Raw genomic sequence first — 17,262 nt, 5'->3', positions numbered from 1 at the left:
AAGGTTCAATCACACAAGCAAACATCAAAATTAAATGGCATATGGCTCTTTGCCTTTTGGTATTGCAACAAAATCTAGCAGGCATGAAAGAAAAAAATCTTTAGAGAATATTGTGTAACCATATGAAAAGAAATTCTGTTCACCTTTTAGGTTTCATTTCCAAAACAAAAGAATAAAGTATATGTTGGCAAATATTGATAGATGTCTGGGTTTTAAAACATACCTGTTGTCTGAAACTACCACAGGTCTGGAATTACTGGAATTGCACATCACTCAAGATGCAGTGAAACATATTATAGATATCATCTTATAGGCAAGTTTTCATGAGACAGCTGAATGATTTGAACAGTTAATGGGCACTCTCCACCCATATTTTCCCTCCTTTTCCTCTGCCATCATCCCCAGTGCACTTCCTTTCTACTGCCTCTGCTTTGAGCCCGTAATTCCTTCCTCCATGCCTGCTCAGACTCACACGTGGGCGTGCACATGAGCCAGTTCATGTCCCTGCCCTGCCTTTTACTCAACTGTAGCTGAACTAGCTTACTGTGGGATCAGATGAGTTTAGTGTAAGCAGCAGCAGCTTTCAAACAGCTATAAATGGGAGTAAGGCTTCCCTCTTTCTTAGTGATGAACTATGTGTTTGGCTACAGCTGCCTCCTGAACAGTTAATGTTGGAGGAACAACTGTTCACAAATTGTCTGAAATGGAAGGTTTACACAGGTACCTATGCTCTTATTAATTACTACTCATAGTCAGTGGTATTTCAATGGGCTTTTGTGTGGTTCCTCAATAAAGGTTTCATTGCTTGCCTAGGGAACATAGGAATTGCTTGCTGACTGTGACCCTAGGGCCACCCTAACAGACAGACTGGTAGGATACAGGGAGCCCTTAATATGCCATGAGTCACATCCTTGGAGACTGCCAGTCTGCAGGATCTGCGGCAGTAAGCCTAAGGGGACAAGGTACAGCTCTCGGCATGTATGCCTGATTCAGAGACTGTGTTGTCCAAGATATACAGGTCTGTGTAAATGCTCTGAATTTGGGGAAAAATATGTTTTTCCTTTAGTTGTCAGTTGTGAAGAAAACAGAAAGAAAGAGTTAGAGTTGTCTAGAATAAGTATGAAGAACTTCCCATACCCCATCATTTTGCAATTATTATTTCGGAATACAATTTTTTGTGATACATTTTGTGATATACATCTGTTCCCTGGTTTTGAACTCTGTAATTGTGCTTTTCCCAGATACTGCTCTTTTTTTTCTCCTGCCGTTTTTCACTAGTCATGTTTTCATAACTCTACAAAATACTCAGTCATGAATTCTGTGAAAAAAATACTGCTGAGAATATTATTCCTTCCTGCTTATAGGCAAGTTACCCTCTAAACTTTGGTTGAGTGTTAAAACCAGCTGTCTTCCCAGGGAGTGGGAAGAAGTGACATGACACAAGATAAAGGGAATAATCTTTCATTCAAGGACAAGTGAGTAAATTTTAATTTCTGAGATTTCTAAAGATTTCTCCAGACTGTCATTTATAGGATAATTTAAATAAATGAGGCAGAAAATTACAGTCAGAGGCGAAAGATGCTGGCAACAAAATTGTCTTTTGAATATATGTATCCAGTACACTTGGTATGGTAGTTCATCTGTCATCTTGAGAGTAGATAAAATATCTTCTTTATATATTTACTATCCATATTGAATAATTACTCAGTTCTTTCTCCCCTTGTCCTTTTTAGTGGTTACTATTAAGGAAACATTCCTAGAGTCTGGAAAACAGAAAACTCCTCAGAGGGTCTTCAGCTTCGCCATTGAGTTGTGCTGGGGGAAGTATAGGCTGGATGTTAGGAGGAAGTTCTTCACAGAGAGAGTGATTTGCCATTGGAATGGGCTGCCCAGGGAGGTGGTGGAGTCACTGTCCCTGGAGGTGTTCAAGAAACGACTGGATGAGGCACTTGGTGCCATGGTCTAGTTGATTGGATTAGGGCTGGATGATAGGTTGGACTGGATGATCTTGGAGGTCTCTTCCAACCTGGCTGATTCTATGATTCTATAGCCTTGCTGTTTGTAAAGTGGAGATTGACATAGGTATGTCTGGGGCTGCCAGCCAGAGGTATCTGAAAGTGATGACAACTCCACCTAAAGAGCAGGAAGTCCAGGTTCTCTTTACTTTTCCCCTTTTATGAATGTTGCTGCTCAGGTATTTCAGAGAATACATAGGTATTCTCTCACCTCGTAACATTTTCTTTAGATTTATTATCCTTTATGGCATAAAAATAATTTTAAAAAAAATGCAAAAGAAGTGTTTAAATGCTTTCCTAAGTGGAGGCTTAAGACAAATCTTGTGAGGATGAGGAAAGCAAGAAGACTGAAGACCAAATAATTTCAAGTTTTCTCCTGAATTCAAGGAAGTGAGTCATGGCATTTCAATGAAAGCACTACTTACTTATGTTTTCAGTACTGTACAAAAATAATTTGGTTGTTTTCAGTAATAAACATTGAAAATAAAAGAAAATATTCACCTATTAAATCATTTTCTAGTCTTTATTGTGTTCTGACATTTTAAATACTGAGGTGTTGTGAAAAAAAGCATGACTTTACAGTTGTCTAAATAAATCTTAAGAAATTGAACTACTAATTAATTAGAACAAGGGAAAACAAGTGGTAAATGCAGGTTCTTCAAAGACATATTTCTGTATTACGCAGAAAAATGATCACTTTTTGTTAGAACAGACAAGTAAATGATTTTTTTTATATATAGGTTTATCTAAAATCTCATTTTCCATTTTTTTTTTCGGTAGGAACAGCCAACACAGATATAATCAGGCTTTTACAGTCAGATAATATATCCTTGTTCTGTCATGTTAAATCATCTCAATAAGATAACATCATTGGAAAAGGTCTGTCACATTCTTGCAGTTGTTGTGAGCTGCTTACCAGTAGAATTTTCTTTTGATGGAAGAAAGCACTGGTGGGATAAAATGTAACACCCTACCATATACATGTAGTATCCTACCAAATGATAAAGAAGTCAAATGGAGACATCCTGCTTTGGTGGGAATGCTTTCATAACTGTGAGCCCCAGTTGCTGTATTTAGCATCTGGACCAGCTGGCCCAGTCTTCACAAGTGATCTTATCTTCATGACTGCAGGAATCACTGAGGAAGTCACTATCTTAGCTGAAACTGTCTTCTGAGTCTTTGGTGTCTCTGTATTGTTGTGATATCACAGTATCACAGTATCACCAAGGTTGGAAGAGACCCCACAGATCATCAAGTCCAACCCTTTACCACAGTGCCCAAGGCTAGACCATGGCACCAAGTGCCACATCCAACCTTGCCTTGAACTGCCCCAGGGACGACGACTCCACCACCTCCTCAGGCAGCCCATTCCAGTGTCCAATGACTCTCTCAGTGAAGAACTTTCTCCTCACCTCCAGCCTAAATCTCCCCTGGCGCAGCCTGAGGCTGTGTCCTCTCGTTCTGGAGCTGGCCACCTGAGAGAAGAGAGCAACCTCCTCCTGGCCACAACCACCCTTCAGGTAGTTGTAGACAGCAATAAGGTCACCCCTGAGCCTCCTCTTCTCCAGGCTAAACAACCCCAGCTCCCTCAGCCTCTCCTCATAGGGCTTGTGCTCAAGGTCTCTCACCAGCCTCGTCGCCCTTTTCTGGACACGCTCAAGCATCTCAGTGTCCCTCCTAAACTGGGGGGCCCAGAACTGAATGCAGTACTCGAGGTGTGGTCTGACCAGTGCAGAGTACAGGGGCAGAATGACCTCCCTGCTCCTGCTGACCACACCATTCCTGATGCAGGAGGCCAGGATGCCACTGGCTCTCTTGGCCACCTGGGCACACTGCTGGCTCATGTTCAGGCGGGTATCAATCAGTACCCCCAGATCCCTCTCTGTCTGGCTGCTCTCCAGCCACTCCGACCCCAGCCTGTATCTCTGCATGGGGTTGTTGTGGCCAAAGTGCATCACCCTGCACTTCGAGCTATTGAATGCCATCCCATTGGCCTCTGCCCATATGTCCAGGTGGTCAAGGTCCTGCTGCAGAGCCCTTCTGCCCTCCAACTCAGTCACATCTGCCCCCAGCTTAGTGTCATCTGCAAACTTGCTGATGACTGACTCGATGCCCTCATCCAGATCATCTATGAAGATGTTAAAGAGGATGGGGCCCAGCACAGATCCCTGAGGGACACCACTAGTGACTGGCTGCCAGCTGGATGTGGCACCATTCACCACCACTCTCTGGGTCCGTCCCTCCAGCCAGTTCCTAACCCAGGAACTGGCTGGAGGGCCGGACCCAGAGAGTGGTGGTCTCATTCTAGAGACCAGGAACATAGTGTAGCTGAGATTATTACAATATCTTTTTCCCTCTGATGGTGTTGCCCTATGAATATTTGCCTCAGCTGGCTTGGAAGGAAACAAGTTAAAACTCTTCTAGCATTTTCAAATGGCTGACTCCTTCCCAAAGTCATGCAGTGGTTCCATCTTTCTCTTGGTTTTAATGAGAACCACTTCCTCACTGCAATTACACTTATCTGATCAGGTGATGTAAAAGTTAAAAAAGAGAAGCATCTCTATCATCATACTTACAGTTTTTATCCTCTAAAGTGAGTTCATGCTCATCTGGAATCAGCCAGGTGTTCACCCAAACTGTAAACACTATGGCTTGTGGGAGACATCTCTTCAGTCTGTGCCATTTCCTAGAGCATCCAAACCAGACTCTAAATAGTGTCCTGGCTGCCTTATGGTGCATTTTAATCTCAGCTGGCTGGATATAAATCTAAACTCAAGGGGGAAACGTTTGGTCTACTTGGCCATTAGTTCAAACCCCAGTGCTTGATTTGTAGACAAGACAGATAGACAACATATGGAACCTAACTTGCCTTCATTTGCCTATCATTTGCCACATTAGCCCTGTGTAAACTTTACAAAAGGATATTAATCAAGCTGCCTGGAAAGTGGGATTGCCACTCCACTCCCAGCTCAGGACTGGCCACATACAGAAATGAGACACTTTCAGCTAGTGTTCACTTACGTAGCTTGTGGTCTTTTATGCAGTCTAGATAACAAAGTCTTTCAGTCTAACCTATGAGAGAAAATGAAACTTCCTATAATTCAAATAGTCTAAGAAAAATATACCTTAGGAGAAATTCAGTAGTCAGAAAAGGAAATAAACTCAGCAAAGATTTATGAATCAAACCAAAACCCACTCTCTTCTGTATGTATATTTTAGATGAAGTGGTAGAGAGGAGTTATTGCTCTCCTTTTGGACAAATTGTCTAAGGGTATAAGGCTTTTGGTTACTTATGTTTTCTTTCCATGCTCCCTTTCTTGCTTCTTATGGTGTGTAACTGTCAGTCTTTATAAGATTAAGAATGTGGCAGAGATGCTCCAGATGCTGCAAAAGAGGTTCTCCCGCAACCTGTGAAGAGACCATCAAGGAGTATTTCCCTGCAGCCCATGGAGGAGTGGCTGAGCAGTAGGACAATGTTAACTCATCTTGTATATTTAGGAACAAAAATATTTTAAATATGTTACATATTTTTGTCAGTTCAATGTAGTTAGGCCACAGCCTGTGTGCCAAGTGTTTAGATGTATATGTTCTGGAGCTTTACCTTTCTGCAATGCATTGTGGATCACTGTGTGACAGATGGTTGAACTGTGTTTCTACCCCTGAGGCAAACAATTGAACTGGTACTGGGTTCCTCTACAGGTGAATGCAAACTGAATACTATATTAACTGAAATTTACCTGGCTATTAAGCATATACTTGTGTATCTTAAACCAGCATTTGTAATTCATATCAAGTATGCCTTATTAATGGGTCTAACATGTTGCACACACTAATAGTGGACAAGCAATTCTGGAATACTAAAATATTGAAACACATTCAAACAACATATCTGTCAAAAAAATAACCCAAACAAAACCAAAACCAACAACACCACCACATTACATTTCTAAGTCTATGTATGAAGAATATGCCAATGAAAATATGAGTGAAATGTGCCTGGTGAAAGACAAAATCACTCTAGAGTCTTTTGAAATGGATATTCTGGAAAATACTGTATAAGAAGAATTCACATCTGTGATGGTTTGGGGGTTACCCCGCCCCCCCACACTTTTGAATTTGCCCCAGCTAACTCAGACGGACCCTGGGAATATAGATGAAGCAATTTATTTACAGCTAGCAGAATTTACAAGCAGCTATTTACAATATATACAGTTATATACAATTATATACAGAAATATACAAAGGATAAACAATACAGAAGCACAACTCCCTTCCCAGAAACCTGAGTCCCCAGGAGGGGCTCTCAAACCACCCCAACACCTCCCCCTGGCCCTCTCAACCTTACCCCAGTTCTCAGGAAGAAGAGAGGTGCAGCCAAGAGGTTAGGGAGCAGGGTTAGTAGGAGCAGGGTTAATGAGATGTGACCAGGTCTAAGGCAAAAGCAAGAGAGAAAAACAAAAATGGAGAAAAAGTCTTTCTTCTTCCCAGAGTTCTCAGCGAGACTGTGAGAGAAGTTGACATCAATTATTTTCATTTCACTGCCCGTTATCTAGTTCTTGTACCAAAACATTCTAGCTTGCTTCAAACTAGCACAACATCATAAAAATTCATACAGATGTCTAGTCTGGAAGTTACTTAAATTCAAACTCTGGAAAGCAAAGAAAATCCCTAGAGGAGACAGTAGCTCAAAAAAAAGTAATTAATTATGCAACATTTGTATTATCTCAACATAGACTGAGTGTGTAAAATTCTGTTGTTCTCTTTATCACCTGTCCATGAATGCCAAAAAATCCATGTAATTTGTGTCACATCATCAATGTCCACTAAAGAATCAGTTATTCAGTATTTCATTCTAATGTAGATGTGCTTTTCACTTCTCTTGACACTGTAAGATTTCACTGCAAACTACATCTATCAGTATTCACTTCATACTACAGCAGAAGTCACTGAGTGACCAAGAGAAATCTGGGGAAGTTATTACAATTAGAGTTCATATAAAGGATCAGGGAACCCTTGAATTTCCTAGTTTAGGGCTCTTCAAACTTCCTTACAGGCTTTCTGTCACATACAAGCAATCTGGGATCTCATATAATCAGGTCAGATCTTTTCTACCACCAGTCTATTCTCAGTTAAGTTATTGACAATTGCATAAGGGAGTTTAGTTCAGTATTCTGATTATAATGCTGTCATTAAGCTGTAAATCAGTGTTCTGTTTAGTGTTTTATTATAAAAGCTTAATATAAACTTTGGATTTAAAAACCCATCTCTCATTAAAAAACACTGATTTTAAAGTGACATTTTTCAGGGGTAAACTAAGATTAGCACTGGTCAGGCCAAACCTTGAGTACTTTGTCCAGTTCTGCGCCCCTCAATTCAGGAGAGATGTTGAAGTACTGTCACATGTCCAGAGGAGGTCAACGAAGCTGGTGAGAGGCTTGGAACACAAGGCCTATGAGGAGAGGCTGAGGGAGCTGGGGTTGTTTAGCCTGGAGAAGAGGAGGCTCAGGGGTGACCTCATTGCTGTCTACAACTACCTGAAGGGAGGTTGTAGCCAGGTGGGAATTGGTCTCTTCTCCCAGGCAGTAAACATGATCAGTAAAAAGGTAATCATGTTAATTGGTATATTAAGTGTCCAGTTTAGTCCTGCACTGAGGAGAAGAGGAGGAGGCTCAGGGGTGACCTCATTTCTGTCTACAACTACCTAAAGGGAGGATGTAGCCAGGTGGGAGTCAGTCTCTTCTGCCTGGTAACCAGTAACAGAACAAGGGGACATAGTCTCAAACTGTGCTGGAGGAGGTATAGGCTGGATGTTAGGAGGAAGTTCTTGACAGAGAGAGTGATTTGCCATTGGAATAGGCTGTCCAGGGAGGTGGTGGAGTCACCATCCCTGGAGGTGTTCAAGAAAAGGCTGGATGAGGCACTTAGTGCCATGGTCTAGTTGTCTGGGTGATAATTTGGACTGAATGATCTTGGAGGTCTCTTCCAACCTGGTTGATTCTATGATTCTATGATTGATTTCTAAGCTGTTTCTCATATACTTTACGGATCCAGGCCTGAGATCCTGTCATAGTTATATCTCCTATTGACCTAATTTAAATGGAAGTCTGTGATGCTGTGACTGAAGATACAGCTCTGGTTGTTACTTAATCCTCAAATGCAAAGTGATATTAGGTTCACCAGTGAATAAACATCCTTTTCTAGAAGGTGCTTTATGAATTACTTATCCCAGAGCAAAATTATTACTAGACAAGGCAAGGAGATGTCCCTAACATGATAAAGCATTCTAGGAGACTCCAAAGACAACTCCGAATTGTGGAAATGTGAACTCACCTGCTTCAATCAGTGTATATAGACATACAGTCAACAGCACAATGTTAACCAACACAGCCACACTCTCATCACTGCACATCACATCAGTCTTTGATTTGCTTTGGACAGTTTGCTGTTCTGATGTTTCTGGGATTATTCAGCCAGGTTGGAACATGAAGGATATGGACCTGACGTGAGCCTGAGGCTAATCTGCCATAGTGCTTTACCATGTCTGCACTGGGCCCTCTCCATAGCTGATCCATTGGGACAGAAATCCTTACTCAGATGCAGTCAGTGACAGCTCTGCTGGCAGAGGCAACTATTGTAGAAAGTGACAGGGAGATGCACTGAAGTGTTCCTGTTGAACTTCATGCCCATTCAGTAAAAGATGGTTTCAAAGATTAACGACTATCAGAGAATGCCCTGAGAACATCTATTCTGGATTGATTCCTGATTATCAATCTAGTAATTTGTGTTTAAATATGTCTGTTTAGTGAAACTTCAGAATATAAAAACAGCATTAGAAATTGTCTCTTTGATCCATTTTTTGGTACAGCTGGGAAGGAAATGTTCCACTTAGCGCTAGCCAGCACTTGGATAAACTGAAGTCATCCTCCTGCAGATTCTGGTGGTTTGATATGACAAATCAAAATTCGCCAGACTAGATTTAATGTAAGAATCTTTTGCCACATATTTCTGATTGTTACGCTTGATGTTAACTACAATTAAACAGAATGAAATAATTATCAAGAGAGTCATTGCACTTCATTCTCTCACCAGGTACTTGTTCCAGTGGAGGGGACAGTAAGACCCTTAAGCAGCTGAAAGGAAGGAAGAGCTGACAACCTTTGCTGAGTGTAAATGTGAAATGTACATTCAGTATACTTGTTTTATCTTTTGTTCTAAAGCCACTTAGCCTATGTGTCACCAGCAATTACTGTTAGAGTTCTGAGGAAGAAAATAACATATGATTGCAAGTAGGAAAGTAAATATGAGTTATCACAGCCATTATAGAATGAGAATACTGATCTAGCACTCTTCAAATTGCTTAACTATGCTATGAAATGCAATCAATCAGCATTCTTTGTGTAATGTATTCACTCTTTTTAAAATATATTTTTTTTAAATCTTCTAATAAAAGATGTCCTTTTTATTATAGCAATTCTCGTTGTATATTCCTCTATTTTGATCTTTCTGATTCTCACCCTTTCTCGAAACCTTGTTTCTAGAAGAGCTCTCATATAAAAATGTTACCCCAAGCTGTTACCACTTCATGGTTCATCTGGCAGGAAGCAGAAAGGAGAATATGGGTTTTCATGAATGCATCTCACAACCCAGTATCAAAATTCTGTATTCTGTGCTCACTCACAAGGTAACCAAACTAGGTCAAAATGTGAGAGGAATTTGGGTGGCTTTTTTCAAAATGCATTATCTTCTGCATTGTTGCAAGGATGTCTTATAGTAATGTCTCTGTGTTTAATAGTAAGCAGGAGTTGACTTATCTATACCTCACATGTAACCTTAAGCCAATCTGTACTTTCCATGTGTACCAATATTAAACTAAGTTAGCTGTGCACGCCTCTTCCAAGTAAGCATATAAGTCACTGTAACACAGAAAGAAACGGAGAACAATTCTCTAACCATATTGGTGGCCCAAAAGTCATTCATCTAGGGTGCAACACCAGCAATGATGTGTGCTAGACTAAAGAAAATAGGGGAAAGATTAAGTTCCAGATAAGTGGAAAACTGTTTTAGCAAAGCATTTTTGTAGTCACCTGAAGTGTAGATTTTTTTCAATTAAAAAAAAAAAAAAGTTTGTAATATGTTATCAATATCATAGTTCATACTTCAACAGTATTTTATACTTTATTTTCTTCTTCATTATCTGAGTTCACTACCAATATCAGTAAAAATCTCTCTGCAAAAACTGTTTGTTCACATCTTTAGAACATGCTTGCAGTACAGGGAATATACCATCTGACAGTATCTCCATTCAACATGAGACTGTAGTCTCTCTATATGCGTAGGACAAAGAAAGTCTGTTGCAGGCAGTCAGTATATTGCATCTACAGGAGCTGCTATGTGTACAGAAAGGGTTCCGCTTTTTGATGTACATTTGTTGCATCAAGTCTTTAGATATGTCTCTGAGAACATCGCTGCAGTACTCGGAGTGATCATATGTCCTGGAACTGCAACAGATTGCAGTGAACCAAACCTCAATTCTCACCTGTTTACACTACATCACTGAGTGATGTATGTATACTTTGTGCTGCATAACATTATGGTCTCATGGCAAATAAAACAATATTTTAGATTGTTCCTTTTTCACAGTATCAGTTATAAAACATGAAGCAAATAACCATAATGGCAAATATTACATGCATCACAGTGCCTTCTCCTTATAATTTCAAAGAAAGAACTATTAGACTAGGCTATCATGTCCAGTGTCTACTGCAGGAAGCCCTCTTACATAGGAATAAGAAAATAATATGGTACATAGCTGTACATTTATTGGTATAGAATTGAAAACATGGCATGGTCTGACAAACAACCTACCCACAGGAACATGGAGACATTCCCAATTTAGTAGCTTCAGCTCAATATTCACCTACAACAGCTCTCCATTTCTCTTTCCTTTCATGTTGGCTTTGTTTCAAGTAGGAAAGATATGACAGTGACACCAGCTCTAGGTACAATTTCTGTATGCTCTAGAGATTGTCACACTACAAGTGTTAGGCATCTGCAATAGCCAGTGCTTACAAGATATTAGTAGCTTGCTTTGCTAGATCTCTATTAATACATTATGTTTTTTATTCAGACTACAGCTTTATCAAGCTTTCTAAATGTTTATATAATTTATTATTTAATTACATAGCAAGTTTTAATGTAAGTAAATATATAAACTGAAAAGTCAAAACTATGTACTTGTTTCTCTCCTTTCATATTTTTTTTTATTCAATGGCTCTAGCTGTAGAAGCTGAAGTAGACATCGTGAGAATTTCCTTCTTGTTTTATCCAATAAAAAACACATGTAGAAGTTTTTCAGTTCATTCTGAGACTTGCCTTTGATTTAATCTGAATCTAAAATGTGGGCAAGAACAGAAGTATGACTTAGAGTAGACATGTTTTTCATTTTGGAAATGTTAAGAATAAAAACTTCATATGAAAAGTACTTTAATTTCCAGACAACTATTGTTATTTTAAAATGGACAGAATAAATAAAAGGAAATCTTGTCAGAAGAACCTGTAAGAATATACAGGATGAAAGTTACTTCTATGAGGACACATAGCATAGCAATAATTTAGTAAATATCTGACCAACTTATACAAATGGACGTCCTAGCAAAGAGAATAAAAGAAGATCTACCACTTCTCCCCATGTGTCTCTATAGTTTCACTACCTAGGAAAATTGAAGGTGATCTTTTCAAGTCTTCAAAAACTTCTTCCAGGCCAAAATAAAAATCATTCTGTTGGTATAAAACTTAATAAAGGAGGTGTGCAAGAAATGGTGAGCACAAAACAGGGAGCAAGAAAAAAGAATTATATAAAAACATATTAGCAGAAACAAGTTGAAGAGAAACCTGAACATGTATGTCCATGTCCAATATAAGGACAATGAGCTAAAAGTTTGAAGGTCAGAATGGTGAAATAGGATCTCAAATTCAAAATGGCAATCCTGCAATTTCTTATTAATTTTCTAGCTCACCATAGGTAACTAAGATCCATAGCTACCACTTTTTTTTTATGATGATGCTACTGGAAGGACAAAAAATTAATTTTAGTTCCTGCCTTGCACTGAAATCCAATGCTATTTGCCTGTGAAAGAGTGTTATGGAATTATGCAAAATTAATAATCAATATTAATTTTGATATCCAGGCAAAGATTGTTAATAACTATGAAAACTGTTTATTAACATTAAACCTCACCAGAAAACTTATTTATGAGGTTTAAAATGCACTGCTTGGATACTTATACACACAGGGAACAAGCAAAACTGGAACATTTTAAGAAATAAGTAGCAAATGTAAACATTTTAGCGGAAGAGAAGGTTCTTGCAGTCAATATACCACTTGAGGTTATTTATACCATTTATCCACTAGATGGACACAGGAAGCATCTTTCTGCTTATGGCAGAATTCCTTAGTGAATTACAAGAGGCTTTAAGTATTTACTCAGACAGTACCCAGAGCACATGCGGGGATTGCTGTCGGTGGTCTCAAAGCCTTTAGAGGCTTCAGGGTTTTCCCAGGCTCTTTTCTCAGGGAGCTGGGAGTCTAGCATAGTCTCTAGCCTGGTTCCTCTTGATTCCTGATTCAGCAGAAGCCTTGCAGAGGGGCAGGCAGGATGCAATGCAATGTGCAGTCTTGGCACAATGTCACGCTGGCTATGCAGGCTGATCGCATGCAGGCATTAGGAGTATGTTCCTCGTAAACTCAAGGCAGTGGAGTTTCCAGGCAGTTCAGGATGCAATGAAGCAGCCTGACACTAATGAACCTTTGAACACAGATTAGCCAATGAGATTGGCACTTTCCCAAGCTTGACCATATTATGTGAAAGTAGGGCTTTCCTTTCCCTTTCCTGCATTGCTTCCTCCGGCACAGAAGGAGGGGGAGTAGGAGAATGTGTCTGGGCAAGCCAGAGTCCTTAGACTCAGTGGCTCCAGGTTCATTGTCCTCTTTCCCATGGTTCCTTCTCCCCTTAGCAGAAGTGGGGAAGAGCAGAAAAACATGTCTAGGCAATCCAGGACATATACAAACCTATTTTGGCCTATTTAGGCCTACCATGACAAAGAAGTCAAACTAAACAGGGCCAGAATAGACACATTTATCACTCGAACAGTAATAGCTCAACAGTCAGAGTAACACTGAACATGCAATTGTAGCTTTTGGACCACCTCAGGAGAAAGCTGAAAGGGGTCTTCAGACTACCATGTGATTAAAATCTCTGCTTAAAATACAGGTGATTAAAAGTTCTTGTTTTTTCTAGATCTTGTTCCTTTTTGTATTTATCTTTGTATTTATTTTTTCTGGAGAATTCTGAAATTCTTCCTTGTTGTACAACTGTGTCTAAAGACACAGTAAAATCTTTTAACTTACTTTGTATAAACACAGCAGAAAGTCAATGTCCTCCAATCTCTGTTGGACCCAGAAGAAGATGAAATGCAAAATGTAAGATTAAGTAATGCAATATGATAGTTAGAAACATTTCACTTCCTGCAGAACCCAACTTTTCCATTCCTTTATTTAGGTTTAGTTAGGTTAGATCTGGTATAAGGAATAGTACAGAACCAATGGTTTGGGAAGAAATGCTCCTCCCTCCCTATTTACTCTGCTAGAATGACTCTTACTTGTTAGATGCAAGTTTCTGTACTACACTGTGCAAAAGATTGGTAAGGCAAGAAAATTCAAAATTGAACCTTTGTAGAATACGTGGGGTCATGGACGTAGCTGTTTCTCACTATCACTTTGACCTAAATGCAGGAGTAGAAACACTGTTTCCAAAATACCTCTATGTGTGACTAAGTCAAAGCTGCCTAGACATTTCATGCATAAAAGAAGGTTTTTAAGAATTTTCTTTCACTGTAGAATTTTAACTGACTTTATATCCTTCCAGAAATCCCACTGTGGCATGGATCATTCACCATGTCTGCTGTTTGGAAATCCATGTACCTCAGAAGAGAGATTCTTGAGCTACTTTAAAGTAAGTTCCGTGCTTTTATGACACAGTATAGTTCTCTACAGAGTGTCCCAGGAGCAATATAGCATGGTAATGTGATACATGAATTTCTTACAATGGCTAAGTAATAAGGAAAATTATTTCATGCTGACTATTTTCTTGATACATCTATGTTATTTCTACTTGAAGGTTAAAGTAATTTCTATTGTGGCACTTCACAAATCCTGCCTGAAATCCAACAGTAATTAGTATCTTCTGTTGCTACACTGTTGAGGTCTTCCACCCAAAAAACCCAAAGCCCTAGTTAGGGGTTAACTGTAGTTAGATGTTCATATGTGATCCCTGCTGGAACATCAGTGCCTTGATCCAGTCTACTGACCCTGAATTAGAACAACTTATCTGACCGTAGTCTTCAGGGCCCCAAATGGCGGCTTTACAGCACTGAAGAACCAGAAGGTACAGTGAAGATTAAGGTATGTGTCCATTATCACTGGTAATTTTCTCATATCAGCATTAGGACTGATTCTGATATGAGCAATGCCACAAGAGTTCCATGCTAGAGCAGGATTAGAATCTTTTGCATGGCTGTTTCCATGAAACTGTGAGCTGTATTTCTGACAGTCTTTTTTCATTGTTTATTTGTGAGTGGATCTTCTCAAACGTTCAGTAGGAGAGCACTGATTGCATAAAAAAGGGTGTAAAATGCATGGTCTGGATTATATATGGACCGTGAGAGAAGAGAATTAAATGAAAGAAGCAAACAGGTAAAGTGGCTTAGACAACTAATGCTGTTATCTATAAGACTCTTTAGGCAATGTGATGCTGCCAGCTCTTCATAGAATGAAGGAGAATAAAATCTTAAATTGTAAAAAAAAAGAGAAGTGACTCAACAATACAAAGGTTAAAATAGTAGAAAACAGACATTCAAATAAATCAGAAAATCTATTTCAAAAGCTATTCTTATTAGGAAATGAATGCAAAGATTTACCTTCAAGTTTTAACAAACACACCATGTATAAGTAGCAACCATTGTTTAGTCTCCATCTTCATTTGCAGTATAGACACAAAGGACATCGTGCTATTATATGTGACTTGTTGATAAACAATAGTGAATGCTTTAGACACACCCAGGCTTTCAATGTGCCATTGAACTTTTGACATTTGTACTCCTTCTGATTTGTGCAGTCTGCTGTAAACAAACACGGTTGGGATGACAACATACTGTAGGCAAATGATAGGCTTAGGATCACATGCAAATGTTTTGTTTGCAAATAAACACACGGCCCTTTCAGTGAATAAAGGCCTGCGTCACTGAGTTTCCCTCCAGGAAGCTGGCAAGGCATTTTCAGGGATATGGGAGCAAAGTCTCGTTTGTAAACACTTGTATCAGTTGCTATTTACATTAGAGTAAAATAACCATGATGGGTTTAAGAATAGACCACTCCTAAGTGGTGCAAGGTGTATTTATACAAGAATAACAACCTCTGTGTCTTGACGTAAGATTCCGGTTTGTATCTGAAAACTCATTTGAAATAACAGAGAAAATGTTGCATGACTTTATGTACCTTTTGGGTTGGGCTAACTGTGATTTACCGCTCCTGTTACAACAGATGTATAATAGATGACATCTGGGGCCAAATACCACTTGGAAGTCCCTGGACTATCTACTGGTTTCTTTCCTCACAGAAGGGCTTATGCTAATGTCTTGCCAGAAGTGATTTAGGATTTGGGATGATACTAACTCCAGCACTGCAACAGATTCATGGAAGTTCATTTGATTTTATTCATCACCCTAGGAGATGTTTAACAGTGTTTATTTAATTAATTATTTATCTGTCTATTTATTTATTTATTTATTTTAAATCCAGGCTCTGAATGAACACGTTCCTTTCATAAAGCTGTTTCACCAGCCAGTAAGTTGAACTCCTCTTCCAATGACTTCTGAACAACTCCAGGCAATGGCATGAATAGCAGTGATAGTTTATTAAGGCTTCATATTATTGCTCTAAAGCAACATGCTTCAGTGTCATAAGAGAGCTCATATCAATCCATTTTCTCATAGAGTTTTAGTGGTGAAACAACTGTAAGGTGAAGGACAAAGTTGCTAAGGAACAAGAAAATAGTCTTGATTTCAACAGAAGTATTTTCAGAATTCCCCTTTTGGAACAGATTGCAGTTCTAAGCTGGTGCCTTACCAGGCCATTGATAGTTACTGGATAGGTATCTGACCACTCATCATTTTGACCACTGCCCATTTTTAATTTCATGTAGCACATGACTGTTGAATGCTAGAATGAATATTTAAGGGATAGATGTAGCATTCTGATCAGATTTATAATCACGGAAGCATTTGACAAAGGTTTGCAGACATGATTTGGATTCAAATGAACTCACTCCATTTCATGAAGATTATGCTAGAGGCCTCACTCAATATTTCCTATGAATCTGGCTTAAGTCTATGCTGGAAATACTACAGACAGTCTTTATTTTCTTCTTGATTTTGCATTTTGGTTTGGTTCTCCTCTTTTAGGGTTATGTTTCCTCCTCCATTCCCAACTGAATACAGTAATGTCAACAGAATAGAGAGAGCTAGAGTAATGTCTACCCTGACACTCATTGTAGGGAGGTGATAACTCACTGTGTCTGGAATTTAGTTTTACTATGAAGAAGCATAATTCAGAACACTGTAACTATACAGAACATTTGCTCAACAGTTTTTTTCCCACAGTATTTGTTCCAGATGCCAACTTCCTCTTCCCTATGGCTGCTTTCACATCCCTTATATGCAGGGTGGATCTCACCTGTTCCAGCAAGTCAGCAACCTTCAGCATCCCCCTAATAGGCTGCAACTAGCTAACACAGGTTGAAATATGCAATCAAACATTCTTGTGGTTTTTCACCCATCAGGCAAAGACTGGGCCTCACTGGAGGCCCAAATTAGGGCAAAATTCAGTGAGAATTTTTTTCTTAATCATGTCCTAACTCAGCAGTGTATGGAGTTACAAGAATTCTGAATGATTACTTTTTCCAGGTAAATCTAGCAGATGTTTTCTCAAGCCCCAGACCAGTGGGATTATTCCTTGCCTCAGGTTCTGTGGAATAGTAGCCCTTACCTCTCCAGTGCAGGCTGGCATGAAAAGGAAATGTCAAATCTCCAAATATCCACAGCTACGAGATTGATCCTTCCTAAATACAGATCAGCTGTGCAGCTCTTCCAGATGTCCAGGGTTGAGTACAAACTCCCATGAGGTCACAGTGTC

The sequence above is a fragment of the Pogoniulus pusillus genome, chromosome 4 (genome assembly GCF_015220805.1).
Source record: "Pogoniulus pusillus isolate bPogPus1 chromosome 4, bPogPus1.pri, whole genome shotgun sequence".
In the NCBI taxonomy this organism is placed as follows: domain Eukaryota; kingdom Metazoa; phylum Chordata; class Aves; order Piciformes; family Lybiidae; genus Pogoniulus; species Pogoniulus pusillus.
This window is presented reverse-complemented; position numbering follows the sequence as displayed.